This window comes from Musca autumnalis, unplaced genomic scaffold, assembly GCF_047663935.1.
Source record: "Musca autumnalis isolate F117 unplaced genomic scaffold, ASM4766393v1 scaffold_5, whole genome shotgun sequence".
Lineage (NCBI taxonomy): Eukaryota > Metazoa > Arthropoda > Insecta > Diptera > Muscidae > Musca > Musca autumnalis.
In genome coordinates, this window is record NW_027412088.1 from 31,868,022 (window position 1) to 31,889,035 (window position 21,014).

Here is a 21,014-nt window from a genome sequence, read left to right on the forward strand (position 1 = left end):
CGGACCACACCAAAGCGATTTTGGAACTGGCAACATCTCAACGTGTTTGGAAATCGTAATCAATTTTGCCATTAAAGCATGAAATTATTTCCTTTTTTGCTTTTTGTCGATTTGGTGCGTGAAATTGCAAAGAGTGAATTTCTCTGAATGTTTCATGTTCAGTCCATAGCTTCTGGAAAACTTCAGAATAGGGACACGGTGTCAAAGAGAGATTTATTCCACATTGAATTTCATTAGGGGTCACAGAAGAAACAAGGTCGTTATCTACAACGGATATCAAGAAAATATCGTTATCAACTTTGACATAAAATCACGAAATTATTGAGTCTTTTTTTGTGTTGAATTTTTTTGTGACGTTCTTTCTCCGATTTGCTACATGAAACTTCATTTTAGACGAATGGGGTGAAAGGAAGAAATGTTCTACATCAAATTTCACTATGGGTTTCAGAATAAATGTAATATGTAGGTATAATGGATTTTATGAAAATGACAGTATACTTTTGGGAGAGCAAGCGAACATTTTTAAAGGCATTGTAGAGTGTAGATTTGGTACATTTTAGAATTCAGCCAATATATCCAACAATACTTTATTATATGGGTGAGGTGTCAGAGGAAGATATATTCTACATAAAATTTCAAAATTGGTCACAGAAGAAACAAATTCGATATCTACAAGAGTTATCAAGAAAATATCGTTATCAATTTTGACATAAAATCACGAAAATATTTCCTCTTTTGTTGAATTTTTTGTGACGTTCTTTCTCCGATTTGCTACATGAAACTTCATTTTAGACGAATGGGGTGAAAGAAAGAAATATTCTACATCAAATTTCACTATGGGTTTCAGAATAAATGTAATATGTAGGTATAATTCATTTTATGAAAATTACAGTATACTTTTGGGAGAGCAAGAGAAAATTTTTAAAGGCATTGTAGAGTGTAGATTTGGTACATTTTAGAATTCAGCCAATATATCCAACAATACTTTATTATATGGATGAGGTGTCAGAGGAAGATATATTCTACATAAAATTTCAACGTGTTTGGAAATATTCGACCTTGATAATCCTTGCGTTTTATCGGTGTCTTATGGATAACAAGAGGAGGAATATATATGTGAAAATGTTTAACTCTTTGAAAATGTTTCTGTTAGGGAGGTGAAGATCATTTTTAATATTAATTTTAATTAATTTCTCGTTGGGGAAGTTTTTTTTTGCTTTTTATGTTTAATAAGAAACTATGGTGGTTGAAGACTTTCATTATAATGTTAATTTTTTTTAAAATTTACAACAAAAAGGAATTTCTAAAAAAAAATGGTATTTGGTTAGAATGAAGTGTTCTTAGCATTTTTTTTTAAATATTACACATTTTTACTTTTAATTCAAATTTTATGTAAGACAACTTTAGAAGTTTTAAAGTCAAATTTTCTTCATTATTTTTTCATTTTTTTAAAATTGGCATAGAAATGGCATAATAAATTGATTTTTTTTTTGTTTAAAATATAAAAATTACATAATTAGAAAAAAATAAATATATTTGAGCTAAATTGTTGTCAAAATAAAATTGATTTTCTTTGTAACTAGTTTCATTTCACATAAGTTTAAAACTAAAATTGTATTTTGTTTTTGTTTTTTTCATATATAAAACACAAATATTCTATATAAAATTGTTGTATGTATGTGTTTTTCTTTTAAAGATATTGAGGTATATATAAAAAATATGTATGTATGTAATGCTATAGGTTTCTTTAATGTTTCTTTGTATATTAAAAATTATCTTTTTTAGATTATAAAATAATATTATTTTTCTTTCGTTTGCATTTAAATTTTAACCCAGCCATTAAATATATAAAAAAAACTTAAAAAAGGAAACGTATTTTTTGGAACACAACAACAAAAAATTAAAAATTTTATAGGAAAAAAAAAATAAATTAATAAAAAATTTCTTGGCTAAATATTTTTTTAGTTTTTTTTTGTAATCTTTTAAATGGCAAGATACTTTTTTATGTATGTTAAAATTTATTTTAAATAATTTATGTTTATAATTCATTTAGCTAAAATAAGGTTTCTTTTATTAAAGACAGGAATGTTTTTTTATTGGGATTTTAAAAACCGCTTTGTGTTTTTTCTCTTTTAAAACTTTTAAAGCAAAAAATAACAGTTGATATTTTGTTGAGGGGGGGATTGGGGACTAATAGTTGGCATGTCCAACAATTCAGGGGCAATATTGTGACACTACACTACTATATGTATTCTTTAAAAACTAATCCCAAACAAAATAGGTTCTGAAAAATTGATTTGAAATCTAAGGTGTAATGTTGGAGGTGGTGGTACTTATTACTTGGGAAACATGGAGAATTGGGCTAGCATTCGGGCATTTCCAACAGTTCAGGTATTTATTTTTATTTTTTCAAAACTATTCGCAAACAGAATATATTTTAAACTATTTACTTGAAATGTTGGAGGCGGTGATAATTATTATTATTTAGAGAAAAGTTTATGTATTATTTGGTAGAGGGTTGGGCTAGTAATCGACCTATCCAACAGTCCCGGAACAACAGTATGAACGTGTATTATTTCGAGAATGGTTACAGAATAACTTTATAGGGAAAATCCATCAAAAATATTGTTTGGAAATTAGAATTTCTTTTACATCACTTTTGAATTTTATTTGTGATATGAGGAACTGAAGAAGAAGCCGGAATCCATGATGGACACATTGGAATAATTACATATAATTAGGAGAGAATTTGGAAAGATTATAATCTGTAGTTAACGAAATATCTCAAGATGTTTGTGAATAATAAAGACACTGACACTCATTGAGGTTATAGACGTTAATTTTCATAGCTGGTATCATGCCATACAATACACAGGTTTAAGAGGAGAGGCTAAAAGACAAAAATACTCCATATCAAGTTCTACTGAATGTCACAGAAGAATCAAAGTCGGTATCTATAAATATATAAAGAATAGGAGCAAACAATATACTTTGAGGTTATAGACGCACCCTTTCTGAGTTAGTGTCTCTCACGCAATTCATCATAGATTTAAGAGGATGAAACTATAACTTCCTGAGTATACTCACTAAGGTTTTAAATGTAAACTCAAAACAAATGTAAAAATTAAAAATACATATTGAGGTTATAGACGTACTTTTTTAAATTGGTGCCAAATGTCACACAATCTATAGATTTACAAGCATGATGTCAAAGACAAATATATTCTACATCAAATTTCACTATTAATCACTGGACACATAAAAAATGTATCTATAACAGAAGTGGAACAAATTAAGGGATCAATGTATATACACATAATTCCCTTTTGTAGTCGTTGGGAAGGGTATATTTGGTATGTTTCCGAAATCAGTCGCTTTCTCCTACACTGCTTTATTATAGGTACAAGGTATCAAGAGAAGATATGTTCTAGATCGAATTTCGACATGGGTCACAGAAGAAACAAGGTCGATATCTATAACAGATATCAAAAAATATGCTGATCAATTTTGGCATTAAAGCACAAAATGATTTTTTTGTCGTTCTTTTTCCGATTTGGTGCATTAAACTTTGTTTTACAGGAATGGTGTCAATGGAAACAATAATCTACATCAAATTTCACTATGACTTTCAGAATAAACTATATGTGTAGATACACATAATGCCGTTTTGTAGTCGTTGTGAAGGGTAAATTTGGTATGTTTCCGAAATCAGCCGCTTTCTCCTATAATACTTTATTATAGGTACAAGGTATCAAGAGAAGATATGTTCTCGATCGAATTTCGTCATGGGGCACAGAAGAAATGAAGCCGGTATCTTAAACCGATATTAAGAAAATATCGTGATCAATTATGGCATTAAAGCACGAAATGATTTTTTCTGCTGGAACTTTTATGTCGTTCTTTTTCCGATTTGGTGCATTAAACTTTGTTTTACAGGGGTTTTAATGGGATCAATGAAAACAATATTCTACATCAAATTTCATAAAGTCTCACAATAAACTTTATGGGTATATACAAAGTATTTTAAGAAAGTATAATTTTGAGTATGTATTGTAAAATTTTTATAGGCATTGTGAAGTGTAAATTTGGTGCGTTTTTGAAATAAGTCGGTATCTCTTATGAAACTTCATTATAGATATAAGGTGTCAAAGGAAGATAAATTCTACATCAAATTCCATTATGGGTCACAGAAGAAACAAAGTCGATATCTATAACAGATATCAAAAAAATATGGTGATCAATTTTGGCATTAAAGCACGAAATGAATTTTTTGCCGGAACTTTTATGTCGTTCTTTTTCCGATTTGGTGCATTAAACTTTGTTTTACAGGAATGTGGTCAATGGAAACAATATTCTACATCAAATTTCACTATAACTTTCAGAATAAACTATATGTGTAAATATACATAATCCCGTTTTGTAGTCATTGTGAAGGGTAAATTTGGTATGTTTCCGAAATCAGCCGCTTACTCCTACAATACTTTATTATAGGTAAAAGGTATCAAGAGAAGATATGTTCTCGATCGAATTTCGTCATGGGTCGTAGAAGAAACAAAGTCGATATCTATAACAGATATCAAAAAAAAAAAAAAAAAAAAAAAAAAAAATATGGTGATCAATTTTGGCATTAAAGCACGAAATGGTTTTTTTTTTGCTGGAACTTTTATGTCGTTCTTTTTCCGATTTTGTACATTAATCTTTGTGTTACAGGAATGGTGTCAATGCAAACAATATTCTACATCAAATTTCACTAATAGACTTCGAATAAATGTTTTAAGAAAATTCCAATATCAATTAATGCCACTTGGGATCGTGAAGTGTAAATTTTTTGTACTTCCTATTTCAGATCATATCTCCTGAAAAACTTTATCTTAGGGGTATGGTGTTAAAGAAAGATATATTCTATATCGAATTTCATTATTGGTCACAGAAGAAATGAAGCCGGTAGCTCAAACAGATATTAAGAAAATATCATGATCAATTATGGCATTAAAGCACGAAAATATTTTTTATGTGGTTTGTTTTTTATAGATGAGCCGGTATCACATACAGCTCATATCTCCTGAAAAACTTTATCATAGGGGTATGGTGTTAAAGAAAGATCTGTTCTACATCGAATTTCATTATTGGTCACAGAAGAAATGAAGTCGGTATCTAAACCAGATATTAAGAAAATATTGTGATCAATTATGGAACTAAAACACGAAAATATTTTAAGGCGTTGTGAAGGGTAAATTTGGTTTGTTTTCTAGATGAGCCGGTATCACATACAAGACTTAAATGTAGGAGTAGGGTGTCATAGGAAGATTTATTCTACATCGAATTTTATTACGGATCACAGAAGGAACCAAAGCGATATCTACAACATATACAAGAAAATATGGTTATCAATTTTGGAATTAAAGCACGAAATTCTTTACTGTTTTGCTGGATGTTTTATGTTATTCTTTTTCCGTTTTGGTGCATGAAACTTTATTTTAGACGAATAGGATCAAAGGAAGAAATATTCTACATCAAATTTCAGTAAAAGTTTCCGAATAGACTATGTATGTAGATGTAGTACATTCTAAGAAAAATGCAATATCAAGAAAACTGTAATAAAATTTACCCCAAAGTGGCATCTTGAAGTGTACCCTTTTGTGTGTTTCTTATTTGAGCCCATATCTCCTGCAAAACGTTATCATGGGGGCATGGTATCAAAGAAAAATTTATTCTACAACGAATTTCATTGAGGGCCACAGAAGAAAGAAATTCGGTACCTATAACAGTTATCAAGAAAATATGGTAATCAATTTTGGCATTAAAGCACGAAATTATTTGCTTTACTGACATTTTTATGTTCATCTTTTTTTTCGATTTAGTGCATGAAATTTCATTTTAGACAAATGAGGTCAAAGGAAGAAATTTCACTACGAGACTCAGAATAACCCATATGTATAGAAGTAATGCATTTTATGAAAATGACAGCATACTTTTAGGTGTTGCAAGTGAAAATCGTTTGTAAGCAGTGTGAAGGGTTAATTTGGTATGTTTTAAAAATGATCCGCTATCTTTACAATACTTTATTGTAAAGGTAATGGGTCAAGGGAGGATTTATACTACATCGAATTTCGTTATGGGCTACTGAAGAAACAAAGTCTCAATCTACAATAGATATCAAGAAAATGCGTTGATCTATTTTGGCATTAAAGCACGAAATTATTTGCTTTACTGAAAATTTTATGTTCATCTTTTTGCGATTTAGTGTATGAAATTTCATTTTAGATAAATGAGGTCAAAGGAAGAAATTTCACTATGAGACTCAGAATAACCTCTATGTATAGGGGAGTAATGCATTTTATGAAAATGACACCATACTTTTAGGTGTTGCAAGTGAAATTCGTTTGTAAGCATTGTGAAGGCTTAATTTGGTATGTTTTAAAAATGAGCCGCTATCTTTACAATACTTTATTGTAAAGGTAATGTGTCAAAGGAGGATTTATACTACATCGAATTTCGTTATGGGCTACTGAAGAAACAAAGTCTGTATCTACAATAGATATCAAGAAAATGTGTTGATTCATTATGGCATTAAAATAATAAATTATTTGCTTTGTGCTGGAATTTCATGCCGTTCTTTTTTCGATTTGGTGAGAGAAATTTTATTTTTTTTACAAATGGCGTCAAAGGAAGAAATATTCTGCATCAAATTTCACTTAAGTCCCGGAATAAATATAGTTATATTTGTAGATATATTGTATTTAAAGAACATTATAACATAATTTTATGTATTGAAAGGCACTGTGAAATGTAAACTTGATACGTTTCTGAAATGAGCCACTATTTTATACAATACTTTAGTATAGCGGTAAGGTGTCAAAGAAAGATATATTCTACATTGAATTTCATTAGGGGTCACAGAAGAAACAAGGTCGGTATCTACAACGGATATCAAGAAAATATCGTTATCAATGTTGACATAAAATCACGAAATTATTTCCTCTTTTGTTGAAATTTTTATGACGTTCTTTCTCCGATTTGCTATATGAAACTTCATTTTAGATGAATGGGGTCAAAGGAAGAAATATTCTACATCAAATTTCACTATGGGTTTCAGAATAAATGTAATATGTAGGTATAATGAATTTTATGAAAATGACAATATACTTTTGGGAGAGCAAGGGAAAATTATTAAAGGCATTGTAGAGTGTAAATTTTTGTTACATTTTCGATTTCAGCCAATATATCCAACAATACTTTATTATATGGGTGAGGTGTAAGAGGAAGATATATTCTACATAAAATTTCAAAATTGGTCACAGAAGAAACAAATTCGATATCTACAACAGATATCAAGAAAATATCGTAAACAATTTGAACTTTTTCCTTTTTTTGTGGAATTTGTTTTTGTTTTTTTCTACGAATGGGTCCAAAAGGTGAAGTGTTCTACTTTAAATTTCACTATAAGTCACGGAATGAAAGAAATATTCTGCTTCGAATTTTACCATGGGTCACTGAACAGAAGAAGGGTTTCTTCTAGGCGGATGTAATAATTTGGGAATTTTTGCGTTTTACTTATCGATTTCATTTCTTTAAGGTCCTGTTCAATGTAATCTATAATCAAAGACGATTAGAATTGTTATTGATTTCTTTTAATTTAATTATGTGTCTCGAATTTTTAATAAAAACAGTTTACCTATGTGTTTAAAACAAATATTTGGGGTAGTCGACGGTAGTGAACCAAATTTAAAGAATTCATAAAATGACTGAAAAACACACATACCCCCATTATTATAAGTCTCCTTTTGTTATAGTTTGGATTTACCGAACAGATTTATAGCGTTCCGTTTAACTTAGAGTTAAAAGAGATGATTGAATTTCAAGGAGGAACTTCTTGTCATTAACTTTAAATGTGAAAATTATATTTTTAATGCCTCCAAATTGTTTTATTTTGCATTTTCAAATCCATCAGATAGTAAAAGAGCACATGTAATAGTGGCCCATAGTCTCCTAATAACCCAAGTCCTGTTACCAACAAACAAAAATTTCCCCTTAAATGTACCACCATTCAAAAATTCTTTAAATTTTGTTTGGGATAAAACCTATAAAAACACAAAACTAAAATATCTAAAAAATTGTTTAACTACTAAAAAACACCTGTTGGCAGAATAGGAAATAAATTAATTATTTTGTTGTATGCAAGATAAAGGCAAATGTTTTTGCTCACTCCACATACACATGTGTACTGTACATATGTATGTATGTACATATATGTAGTGTTGAAAAGTTGAGCTTGTCTTCGGTTAAATATTACCAAATATTTGGTTGTTTCACAATTCATATTCATTCATTCAATTACTCTCACTCAGTTTTTTTCTTTGTTTACTCATTTTGTTGTATTCCAACCCGCGGCGTTTAGTCATCCTCATCGTAATCATCATCATCCTCTTCACTTTCCTGCATAATGGGTACAGCGGTAATGGTTAAATCACGACAACCAAATTTAAAACCCATTGCATCCATATTATTAACACCACCATGGCCAACGCCGCCGCGACCATTGCCACTAACAACACTGCCACTACCAATACCCATTGTCACCGAGGGCACCAAATAATCTTCCATTGTGGCATCATAGTCAACATCATCGGTATCATAGCGACCACCCATTTGATCATCAACGTCATCTTCATTGCGTATTACAAAGAGAGCATCTTCATCATCACGATATTGTTCGTAGAGGTCACAGTGTTTGCGTTTGGCATGACGCAAAACATGATCTTTGCGTCTCGAACGATATTCACACGAAACACATTTGTACTTCTTCTCTTTGAGACAGTATTTGCGTACATGTTCCTGTAACTTTTGCATGGACTTATAGAAACGTTTACAGTGTTTGCATTGCATATAGTCATCACGTTCCAAGAGATTACTGGCAGCAGTGACACCACCACTTAGGGCATTTATTAGAATTGAACCAGAGGTAGCGGGGCCGGCATTACTACCAGCACCATTGGGATTTGAATTTAATGTACTTCCATCGCCGCCAGAACCACCTGCGGCCGTAGTGTTACCTGCTCCTGCCCCTCCACCGGAACGTCCAGTGGCGTGAATGGTTATGTTATTATTTAAATAGCCATAGGCTTGATAGAGATCATTGTTGGAATTATTTGGTGATTGGTCATTGCTGTTGTTGGTATCAACACCCAGTAAACTACCCAAAATGGGATAAATATCTGGTGGTGTGTGATTTGTGGTGGTTATTTAATGTGGTTGTTATAGAAGTAAGTGGGTGGATTTTAGTTTCGTTGTGGGGCAGGCACCAAAATTTGTGGTTTCATTTTGTAATGAAAATCATATTAATGTTGAAAGAAAGCAAGAAAAAAAGAAACAAAAATAAACTGAATTAACAAAAAGAAATGCAAAAGAAAAATGTTTATAAAAAATAATTAGCTATAACTTATATAAACAACTAAATACAAAGTAATAATAAGTAACAAAATATGACAAAGTAAATAAAATAACATAAAGTAATAGAAAATATAACTAAATGTGGAAATAAATAATGATTCTTTAAAGAGGTCTTATAAAAATGAGCTAATAAGAGAATCATACAGCATTCATTGAGGTGTAAAATGTTCCTTATTGTCCCTTCTATGTTCGGATGGTCGTACAAAATATTTTTTTTTGGAAATGGTGAATACACTAAAGCTCAATTCCGAACTTAAACACCACAAATCTATTAAAATTAAAAATACATTTTGAGGTTATACGTCTATTAGCTTGTGAGTTGGTGCCAAATCTCGCACAGTACATAGATTCAGCAGCATGAGGCCAAAGGCAAAAATATTCTACATCACATTTCACTATTGGGCCGATTCCGTACAGCGAGGCGAGTCGTGTCGCGTTGCCAGTTGCAATTTTTCCATTACGTATGGCAAAAGTCGCACGACGACGTCAAATTTTGTCGCCGTAATGTTCATTTTCCGGTGACAACAAATTAGCTGTCGCCGTTCATTTTTACTAACGAATAAAAATAAAAAAAAAAAAATAAAAATAACTTGTTATCGACGATTATTCTATCGCTGTACGTAGTGCATTTTTTAAATTTTGTCGCAGAGACGATAGACGACGCGACATGACTCGCCTCGCTGTACGGAATCGGCCCATATAAGTCTCAGAATAAATAATATGTGTCGATTTAATGGCTTTTAAGAAATTCATAATATAATTTTGTTGGCATTTTGAAGAAGTGTAAATGTGGTACCTTTTGAAAATGCTCTGCAATCTCCAATAATGCTTCATTATATGGATAAGGTGTCAAAGGAAATTATATTCTACATCGAATTTCATTATGGGTCACAGAAAAAACCAAGTCGTTATCTACAGCGGTTATCAAGAAAATATTGGAAACCTTTTTGGCATCAAAGCGTTAAATTATGCACTTTTTTGCTGGAAAATGTATGTCGTTCTTTTTCCATTTGGTGGATGACACTTCATTTCATATTCATATTCTACATAAAATTTCAGTAACAGTCTCAGAATAAACTATATGTTTAGATCTGCATTTAATGAAAATTGAAATAAAATTATGTGTATTTCAATTGACAATTTTCGTTGGCATTGTGAAGTGTAAATTTGGTGTGTTTCTGAAATAAGTCGCTATCTCTTATGAAACTTCATTATAGGTTAAAGGTGTCAAAGGAAGATAAATTCTACATCGAATTCCACTATGGGTCACAGAAGAAACCAAGTCGATATCTGCAGCAGATATCAAGAAAATGTTGTAAATAATTTTGGCATTAAAAATGAAATTATTTACTTTTTAGTGGAATTTGTGTTATTTTTTTGAATGCGTTTCTCAAATAAGTCGTTATCTCTTATGAAACTTCATTATAGGTATAAGGTGTCAAAGGAACATAAATTCTACATCGAATTCCATTATGGGTCACAGAAGAAACCAAGTCGATATCTTCAGCAGATATCAAGAAAATGTTGTAAACAATTTTGGCATTATAAACGAAATTATTTACTTTTTTAGTGGAATTTGTGTGTTGTTATTTTATCGAATTGGTGCATGAAACTTCATTTTAGATTATTGGGGTCAAAGGAAGAAATATTCTACATCAAATTTCACCATGAATCTCAGAATAAACAATGTGTGTAAATATAATGCGTTTTAAGAAAATTAGAGTATAATAATATCTATTTCAATTAAAAGTTTTTTGAAGGCTTTCAGAAGAGCAAATTTTATATGTTTCCGAAATGAGCCGCTATCTCCTATAATACTCCATTATATGGGTAAAATGTCAAAGAAAGTTATATTCTACATCGAATTTCATTATGGGTCACAGAAGAAACAAAGTCGGTATCTATAACAGACATCATGAAAATATTGGAAAAAGTGTTGGTATTAAAGCATGAAATCATTTGCTATTTTCGTCGTATTTATGTCGTTATTCTTCGAATTTGGTGCATGAAACTCTATTTTAGACCGGTGGGGTCAATGGAGAAACTATTCTACAACAAATTTCACCATGAGTCTCAGAATAAGCTATATCTGTAGATGTTAATACATTAAAGAAATATTGCAGTATAATTTTGAGTATTGCAAGTGGCAATTGCTTGCCGGTATCGTGAACTGTGGTACTTTTCCGAAATGAGCTACTATCGTTTATAATACTTTATCATAGGAGCAAGATGTCAAAGGAAAAAATATTCTACACTAAATTTTACTATCTGTCTCAGAATAAACTACATTTGTAGACCTAATAGCTTTTATGAAAATTACAATCGAATTTTTTGTATTCTAATAGAAATTTTTTATTGCATTGTGAGGTGTAAATTTTGTATGTTTCAGAAATTAGCCGTTATCTCCTATAGTACTTCTTTAAATGGTTAAGGTGTCAAAGGAAGTTATATTCTTCATCGAATTCCATTATGGGTCACAGAAGAAACAAAGTCGGTATCTACAATAGATATCATGAAAATATTGGAAATAGTTTTGGCATTGAAGTACGAAGTTATGCACTTTTTTGCTGGAATTGTTATGCCGTTCTTTTTCAGAGTTGATACATACAACTGCATTTTAGACCACTGGTGTCAAAAGAAGAAATATTCTACATTAAATTTGACAAAAAATCTCAGAATACACTATACAAGTAGATTAATACATATGAAGAAAATTGTGAATTAAATTTGTTTATCCCAAATGATGTCGTCAAGTGTAAATATTGTGAGTTTCTTATTTGAGTCCATATCTCCTTCAAAACATTATCATGGGGGCATGGTGTCAAAGAAGGATTTATTTTACATCAAATTTCATTATGGGTCACAGAAGAAACAAAATCGGTATCTACAACAGATATCATGAAAATATAGTGACTGGCATTTAAGCACGAAATTATTTATTTTTTTTTTTTGCTGAAATTATCTTTATATTTTCGGATTTGGTCCCTGAATATACTAAACAATCTGACAGATGGCCATGGGTAGATCGTCACCAAATTGTCCAAAACGAATTTGGCCTTATAATATAGGAGATCTAAAACCATTTATTCAATGAGGCTGATTTCTGATTGTGACAAAGTGTATTTACCCTCTGTATGCATAAGCCAGACAGAATAATATAATTGTTCCACAAACATCCCATAAGGGACAAGGGAGACTTATCTCATATCAATGAGTGCACCCCGATTCATATTAGCTCAATGATATGGGACCTACAGTTTATCGCCGAGTCCGAACGGCGCGTCTAAGACACCACTTGTGTAGAGAAGTTTTACATGGCTAATACACTCAGGAAATGTCGCCAACATTACTGAGGGGTATTTTGCCTGGCCGGGGAATCGAACCTTATGTGTGCAAGGCGGGTGTGCATACCATTGCACCACGGTGGCCAGACAGAATGGGCATTTCCTAATTCAAGACATTTTCTCTGATAACAAAAAAATATTTATACTATACTTTGTGTCGCATTCTTTAACATCAGTATCTACTTCCACATTTAGATATATATAAATAAAATATAAATAAATAAATTAAATATAAATAAATTAATAAATATGTTTTAAAAATTCTTTACATAAAAAAATGTTTAAATAAATAATAATAAAAAATTACCCACATTTTCTTGTATACATACGGTTGCTGATGATGGATATGCATTGACATGGATGGATGATGATGATGGTGAGTTGAGAAATACATACACATATTGATGATATCGATGAAAATTTGATATGTATATACATAATGGGTGCGTGTGCGTGTGTATATTTATTTGAAGATGATGATAATGATGAACAGACAATAAACCACCAATGGACCAAACAATTTCATTTTCTTTCAAATTTTTGGAATTGTGCAAAATGTGATAGAAATGTATATAAAACCGGTATATGATGATATTTAGTTATATACTTAAATAATTCACTTATTTCAATTTGTTTTATAATAACAATAACATAGATTTTATATATACACTGTTTCCTTATTTTTGATTTCTATTAAGTGTTAATACTTTTTGAAAATTAATTTATTATTTTTTATAAATTTTTTTAAAGATTTGAAAAAAAAAAACAGAATTTTTTTCTATAACAATGCTTGTTCTACGTAATAAATTTTTTGAAGGCATTATTGTTATTCTTCTTCAATTTATTGAATTTCAAATCACTTTTTTATCCATCCTTGCTTTCAACACTTGTTCACAATACTGCGTTTGCACAAGTGGCTTAACATCATCTTCTCTGGAATTCCCAAAACGGATTGGCCACCTAAAAAGAAAGCCATATTAATAGAATGTTTTAGAAGAAAAAAAGTGTAGGGATATAGAAATATAACATGTTAAGTAGTATTTATCGGTTACGTACGGATGCATGATCTCAGTCTAAGAGAACACCATTAAAATTTGAATCGAATCCTCAATTCTTCATATATTACAAAAACAATATCAACTGTTGGCCAAACGGTAAAAAAAATCATAATGATTCTCAAACCGTCCTTGGACGGTACAAGACCCAACCGATGTAACAGATATTGGTTGTACCAATGTCAGTCACTCCTTTGGATAATTCATCTGTCATCTTATATGATCGATCACTTTAGGATTTTTTGAGCTTTCGGGGCATTATGCCAATAAGCATGACCATCCTCACTAAAAAGTGTATCGTTGTAATCAGGACCGCAAGGACTGACTACCACCTTTGATACAAGCTGCAAAACGATTCTTCAGTAACAATTTTACAACGACTCTTGAACACCCCTTAAAGGGCTCTTCTATTGATAAAAGATCTCTTCTATTGATAGAAGACCTCTTAAAGGGCTCTTCTATTGATAGAAGACCTCTTCTATTGACAGAAGACCTCTTAAAGGGCTCTTCTATTGATAGAAGACCTCATAAAGGGGTCTTCTATTGACAGAAGACTTCTTAAAGAGCTCTTTTATTGATAGAAGACTTCTTAAACGGGTCTTCTATTAATAGAAGACTTCTTAAAGGGGTCTTCTATTGATAGAAGACCTCTTAAAGGGCTCTTCTATTGATAGAAGACCTCATAAAGGCGTCTTCTATTGATAGAAGAGCTCTCCTATTGATAGAAGACCCCATAAAGGGGTCTTCTATTGATAGAAGACCTCTTATATTGATAGAAGACCTCTTAAAGGGCTCTTCTATTGATAGAAGACCTCATAAAGGGGTCTTCTATTGACAGAAGACTTCTTAAAGAGCTCTTTTATTGACAGAAGACCTCTTAAAGAGCTCTTCTATTGACAGAAGACCTCTTAAAGGGCTCTTCTATTGATAGAAGACCTCTTAAAGAGCTCTTCTATTGATAGAAGACCTCATAAAGGGGTCTTCTATTGATAGAAGACCTCTTAAAGGGCTCTTCTATTGATAGAAGACCTCATAAAGGGGTCTTCTATTGACAGAAGACTTCTTAAAGAGCTCTTTTATTGATAGAAGACTTCTTAAAGGGGGCTTCTATTGATAGAAGACCTCTTAAAGGGCTCTTCTATTGATAGAAGACCTCTTCTATTGACAGAAGACCTCTTAAAGGGCTCTTCTATTGATAGAAGACCTCTTAAAGGGCTCTTCTATTGATAGAAGACCTCTTAAAGAGCTCTTCTATTGATAGAAGACCTCATAAAGGGCTCTTCTATTGATAGAAGACCTCATAAAGGGGTCTTCTATTGACAGAAGACCTCTTAAAGAGCTCTTTTATTGATAGAAGACTTCTTAAAGGGGTCTTCTATTGATAGAAGACCTCTTAAAGGGCTCTTCCATTGATAGAAGACCTCATAAAGGCGTCTTCTATTGATAGAAGAGCTCTCCTATTGATAGAAGACCTCTTAAAGGGGTCTTCTATTGATAGAAGACCTCTTTTATTGATAGAAGACTTCTTAAAGGGGTCTTCTATTGATAGAAGACCTCTTAAAGGGCTCTTCTATTGATAGAAGACCTCATAAAGGGGTCTTCTATTGACAGAAGACCTCTTAAAGGGATCTTTTATTGATAGAAGACCTCATAAAGGGCTCTTCTATTGATAGAAGACCTTTTAAAGGGCTCTTCTATTGATAGAGGACCTCTCAAAGGGCTCTTCTGTTGATAGAAGACTTCATAAAGGGCTCTTCTATTGATAGAAGACCTCTTAAAGAGCTCTTCTATTGATAGAAGACCTCATAAAAGGGCTCTTTTATTGATAGAAGACCTCTTAAAGGGCTCTTCTATTGATAGAAGACCTCTTAAAAGGCTCTGCTATTGATAAAATCAAAATTTATGGACTTGCCCGAAATATCTTCAGTAACAATTCTAAAACGAACCTTGAACAGCCCTTAAACTGCATTTAAGCAAAAAATGTTAGTGGAAGGAATAGAACGATATAGTAAATTTCGAACATAATCTATTTTTGAAAGTAATATCGGTGATCAAAAAGTGTTGTTCTATGTCAGTCACCTTATCGATACTGTTACCTTTTACCTTTAGGTTCCTTAAAGCTTTTGGGCAATTGTTTTGGGAAGAAGGACTTGTCAGGAAAATTTTATATCGTTGTAATCAGAATCACAAATACTACCTTCAGTAAATACTCCAAATACTATCCTCGAACATACCATAAGCTGTACTTAATCAACAATTATTTAACTTTTGTGTGGGATGTATCGAAAGGAGCGATATATTCCTTTTCCGAACTTGATCTATATTTGGACGAAATCTGTTACTGAGACACGTTTTTGATCGTGACAAAGTCATAAGGCAGAAGGTAGTATTAAAATATGTACATACAAATCACTCTTGAAACTGTTTTAACTTTTGTGTGGGACGTATCGAGAGGAGCGATATAGTCGTTCTCCGAACTTGATCTATATTTGGACGAAATCTGTTACTGAGACAAGTTTTTGATCGTGACAAGATGTATATACGCTCTTTAGTCATAAGGCAGAAAGTAGTTTTAAAATATGTACATCAAAATCACTCTTGAAACTGTTCCCACCTATATTCTGTATATTATGAAAACGTTTAAAACAATAATTCCGGAATGCAAGTTTTAATTGCATATCCAATAATGTTAGGCATTTGCTTGCACATACATTTCGTGCAGCGTAAAAAATTGTGAAAATTGTGCTCTTACTTGTCCGTGCTATGGACCCAAATCGCTATTAGATGTTAAGTTGAAATCTGTAAAAAAGAAAAAATAAATGTATTACAATTTGTAGAAACAATTTTTTAAAACTATGGATTGAATAATTACCTTTTGTTGTGGAGTTTGGCCTAGTCCTATTCGAACTAAATCTAAAGCTAAAAGTTTTCCTATATGCTATTTCATACTCAGTTAAAACAATTTCACAAGTTTACAAATAAGTTACAAATAGATTTTAATAGGCTATGGAAGCAATTATAAATGCATAGATTTTATATGTATTTTTATGTTTGGTACAAATATTTAAAATTTTTTTAAATTAAAAATTATTTGTTTCCAAATTTTACGAAAAAGTTTTCAAATTTTCTACAATTAATTTTTAAAAATTTTACTAGATAGAAGTTAAAGTAGATTTCAAAAAAATATAAATATAAAAAAATAAAATAAAATAAAAAATATTTTCTTTTTTTTTTAAACCCTTTTTGGCAATAATTTTATTTATTTTTTTAAAGATAAATAATTTAAGAAAAAACATTTTTTACGATTTATAAATGGAATAAAATTATTAATCCCGTCTGATAATTTTCATTTCATTTTTATTTAAAAAAATTAGATTTGAATTTTTATTAAAAAAACAAAAATTTAGTTTAAAGTTACAAAAATAAATATTTTTGTACAAAATTGTAATTGAATTTTTTATATTAAAGTTTGTTTAGCCTTTTTAATTTCAAATAATAATAATAATAAAAATAATAATAATAATAAAATTAATAATAAAAATAATAAAACATAATTAATTAAAAAATACTTTTTATAAAAAATCAAATTAAATATATATGAAATTAAATTCATTATAATTAAAAAAACGTATATAAGAATTTTTTAATTTATTCTAGATATTCACAAAAATTTATAAAATATTTTACAAAATTATAAATTTTTTAAAGAAAAAAATTGTATTACTAATGAGTGTAAAAATGTTAAATATGATTTATTTAAAATACTTATATATACCTATATTTTTGGAAAATATATACAAAATATTTATAGTCAATAAATATTTTAAAATGTTTATAAAAAACTAAAAATAAACTTTTTATTAAATAACATAATAAAATTATAAAATAAACTTTCTTGATAAAAAACTGAAATTCTTTAAAATTTCGAAAATAATTAAAAAAAAAACGTAAAAATTTTCAAAAAAAAAAAAAAAATATTTTATCACTAATATATATTTTTTTTTTGAAAATTTCTAAAAACGAACAAAATATGTATTTTTAATAGATATGAATATTTATGTGAATTATTTTTTAATTTAAATTTCTTTTTGTTTTTCGATTTTAATTTTTAAATTTTGAAAATATTTATTTGTTTATTCTTTTTATTTGCAATCCATTGACATAAATTGTTATACCTAAGAAACATTTTGTTCGTTTTCTTTAAAAATATTTCTTATAAAAATTTTAATTTTCTTAAAAAATTGTCATATTCATTAAAAATCATATTTTTTCAATTTATTTTTTTAATTACAATTTAAAAAATTTATCGAACAATTTCTTCAATAAATTATTTAAAAAGTTTATAAAAAATTTATTTTCGATAATCAATTCTTTACAATTTTAAATTGTAATTAAAAAAATAGAATTTTTTTCATTAATATGATTTTTTTTTTAAGAAAATTAAATTTTTTATAAGAAATATTTTTTGTTTATAGAAAACGAACAAAATGTTTTTTAGGTATCACAATTTGTCAATGGATTGCAAATAAAAAGAATAAAAAAATATTTATGAAGAAAAGTATTTGAATTTAATTTAATTTTGTAATTTTTTTTTAATTACAATTTTATGTATAACAAATAATTTTTAATTTCAATATTTAAAACATTTTCTTTAGTTAAGTCAATAAATGTTTTAAAATGTTTATAAAAAACTTTTAAAAATTAACTTTTTATTAAATAATATAATTATAAAATAAAGTTTTTTGTTAAAAAAGTGAAATTCTTTAAATTTTCGAAAATAAATTTAAAAAAAAAATTGAAAGAAAGTTTTTTGAAAAAATTCTAAAAATCAACAATGGATTGCAAATAAAAAGAATAAACAAATATTTATGAAGAAAAGTATTTGAATTTTATTTTGTAAGAAATATTTATCTTTTTATAAAAAATTAATAACATTTTTTTTAATTACAATTTTATGTAAAAAAATTTAATTTAGATGTTTGTTTTTTTTTTTATTTAAAAAATTCAAATTCAAATAAAAATTCAATAAATGATTCAAAATGTTTATAAAAACATCTTTTTTTCGGAAATTTAAAATAAAAATATTTTTTTAGGCAGTTTTTTTATAAATTTTAATTGTTATAAATAAAATAATTTAAAAACTTTAGTATATTTTTATAAAAAAAATTAAACAAAGTATATATAAATATTTTTCAATTTTAAAGAAAATTGACTGTGTAGAAATCTATAAGTTTTAGTAAAAAAATTAGAAACATTTGTATAAAAAATAAATCTATAAATGAAAACTTAAATTTTTTTAAAAGTATAAGAAAATATATCAAACAAATTTGGAAAATTTTTGTATTTTTGCAAAAAAAAAAAAAATATTTTTTATAAATGTATTTTTTTAATATCACCAAAACTCAAAGTTAATCAAAAAAGATTAAAATGTAGGGTGATTATTCATATTCAAAAATCTTTGATTTTTCAATCGAATTCCAGCGAGAAATTAAAAAAAAGAATATTAAATTATATTATTCTTTTTTTTTAATTTCTCGTTGGAATTCGATTGAAAAATCAAAGATTTTTGAATATGAATAATTATTATAGAATACAAATTGCAATAATTTGTATACAAAATAAAATTGTAGAATTCTATAAAATAAATAAAATAAATTAAAATAAATTTGTAAAAATACAGTTAGTTTTGTATGAAAATATACACTTTTTTATAAAAACAATTTTTATAGAAAAATTGAAATTTTTGTAAGAAAATTCGATTTTTTTTTAAATTATTTCTTTTATAAAAATTTAATTTTTTATGAAAAAAAAATTTTCAATAATTTTGAATTTTTATGAAAAAATATTTTTCAATAAATTTAAATTTTTATGAAAAAAATATTTTTTTTTTAAATTTAAATTTTTATAAAATCATAAATTTTTATAAAACAAAATTTAGTAAATTTTACATGGAACTCCTTTCCTTTACCGACCCACCGCAGAAAATTATGAAAAAATTACCACAGATAGTGCTTTTTAACCCGATTCCAACCATGTATTGCTTTTGTTGCGGAAATGTATACTTCCCGAGTTATGGGCCTCTAAAGATCTACAAAAGGCCCTAACCTATAACTTTGGCAAAACATCGCAGAAAATTATGAAAAAAGTTACCACAGACAGTCCTTTTTATTCCGATACCAATGATGTATTGCTTTTGTTGCGGAAATGTATACTTTCCGAGATATGGGCCTCCAAAGTTCCACAATGGCCCTAGTCTAAAATTTTGGCAAATTAGACATTTTTCCCTAAATAGCCGGCCTTCGACCGGGATTTAAGACTTTCTCCTATGGACAGGTGCAAATCTCGGGAACGGGAACAAAATTTTCTTTTAACTTAAATATTTTTTTCTAATTAGCCTGCCTTCTGCCGGGATTTAGGACTTTCTCCTATGGACAGGTGCAAATCTCGGGAACGGGAACAAATTTTTCTTTTAAATATTTTTCTCTAATTAGCCTGCCTTCTGCCGGGATTTAGGACTTTCTCCTATGGACAGGTGCAAATCTCGGGAACGGGAACAAATTTTTCTTTTAAATTTAATACTTTTGGAGGACAAAATAGTACATCGTTGAAATCAGTATAAACATCACTATTTGTGGTAATTTTTTTTTAATAATTTTCTGCGGTGGTTTGCCAAAAATTTAGGCTAGGGCCTTTGTGGAAATTTGGAGGCCCATATCTTGGAATGTATACATTTCCGCAACAAAAGCAATACATGGTTGGAATCGGGATAAAAAGCACTATCTGTGGTTGGAATCGGGATAAAAAGCACTATCTGTGGTAAATTTTTCATAATTTTCTGCGGTGGTTTGCCAACATTTTAGAATAGGGCCTTTGTGGAACTTTGGAGGCACATATCTCGGGAAGTATACATTTCTGCAACAAAAGCAATACATGGTTGGAATCGGGATAAAAAGCACTATATGTGGTAATTTTTTCATAATTTTCTGAGGTTGGTCGGTAAAGGAAAGATAAGCCCATTAATGATTTAAAATATTTATAAAAAATGTAAAATTTGAAAAGAATGAATGAAAATGAACTTAAAAAGAAATGTAAAAAATGTTATACTTTAAATAATAAAAATATATAGTGCTTGTAAAATAATATAACAAATTGAAATTTATTTATA

General features: G+C 29.0%; 1 protein-coding gene and 1 non-coding gene across 4 annotated transcripts in view; one reads left to right on the top strand and one right to left on the bottom strand.

Annotated features, from left to right (window-relative positions):
* Positions 1-21,014, bottom strand: part of LOC141405511 (longitudinals lacking protein, isoforms F/I/K/T-like) — a 496,088-nt gene that overhangs the window by 105,408 nt on the left and 369,666 nt on the right. The gene's annotated exons all lie outside the window — the stretch shown is intronic.
* Positions 15,381-15,505, top strand: LOC141387864 (small nucleolar RNA SNORA11). The gene has a single exon (XR_012408680.1). It is a non-coding gene; the product is annotated as a small nucleolar RNA SNORA11 (small nucleolar RNA).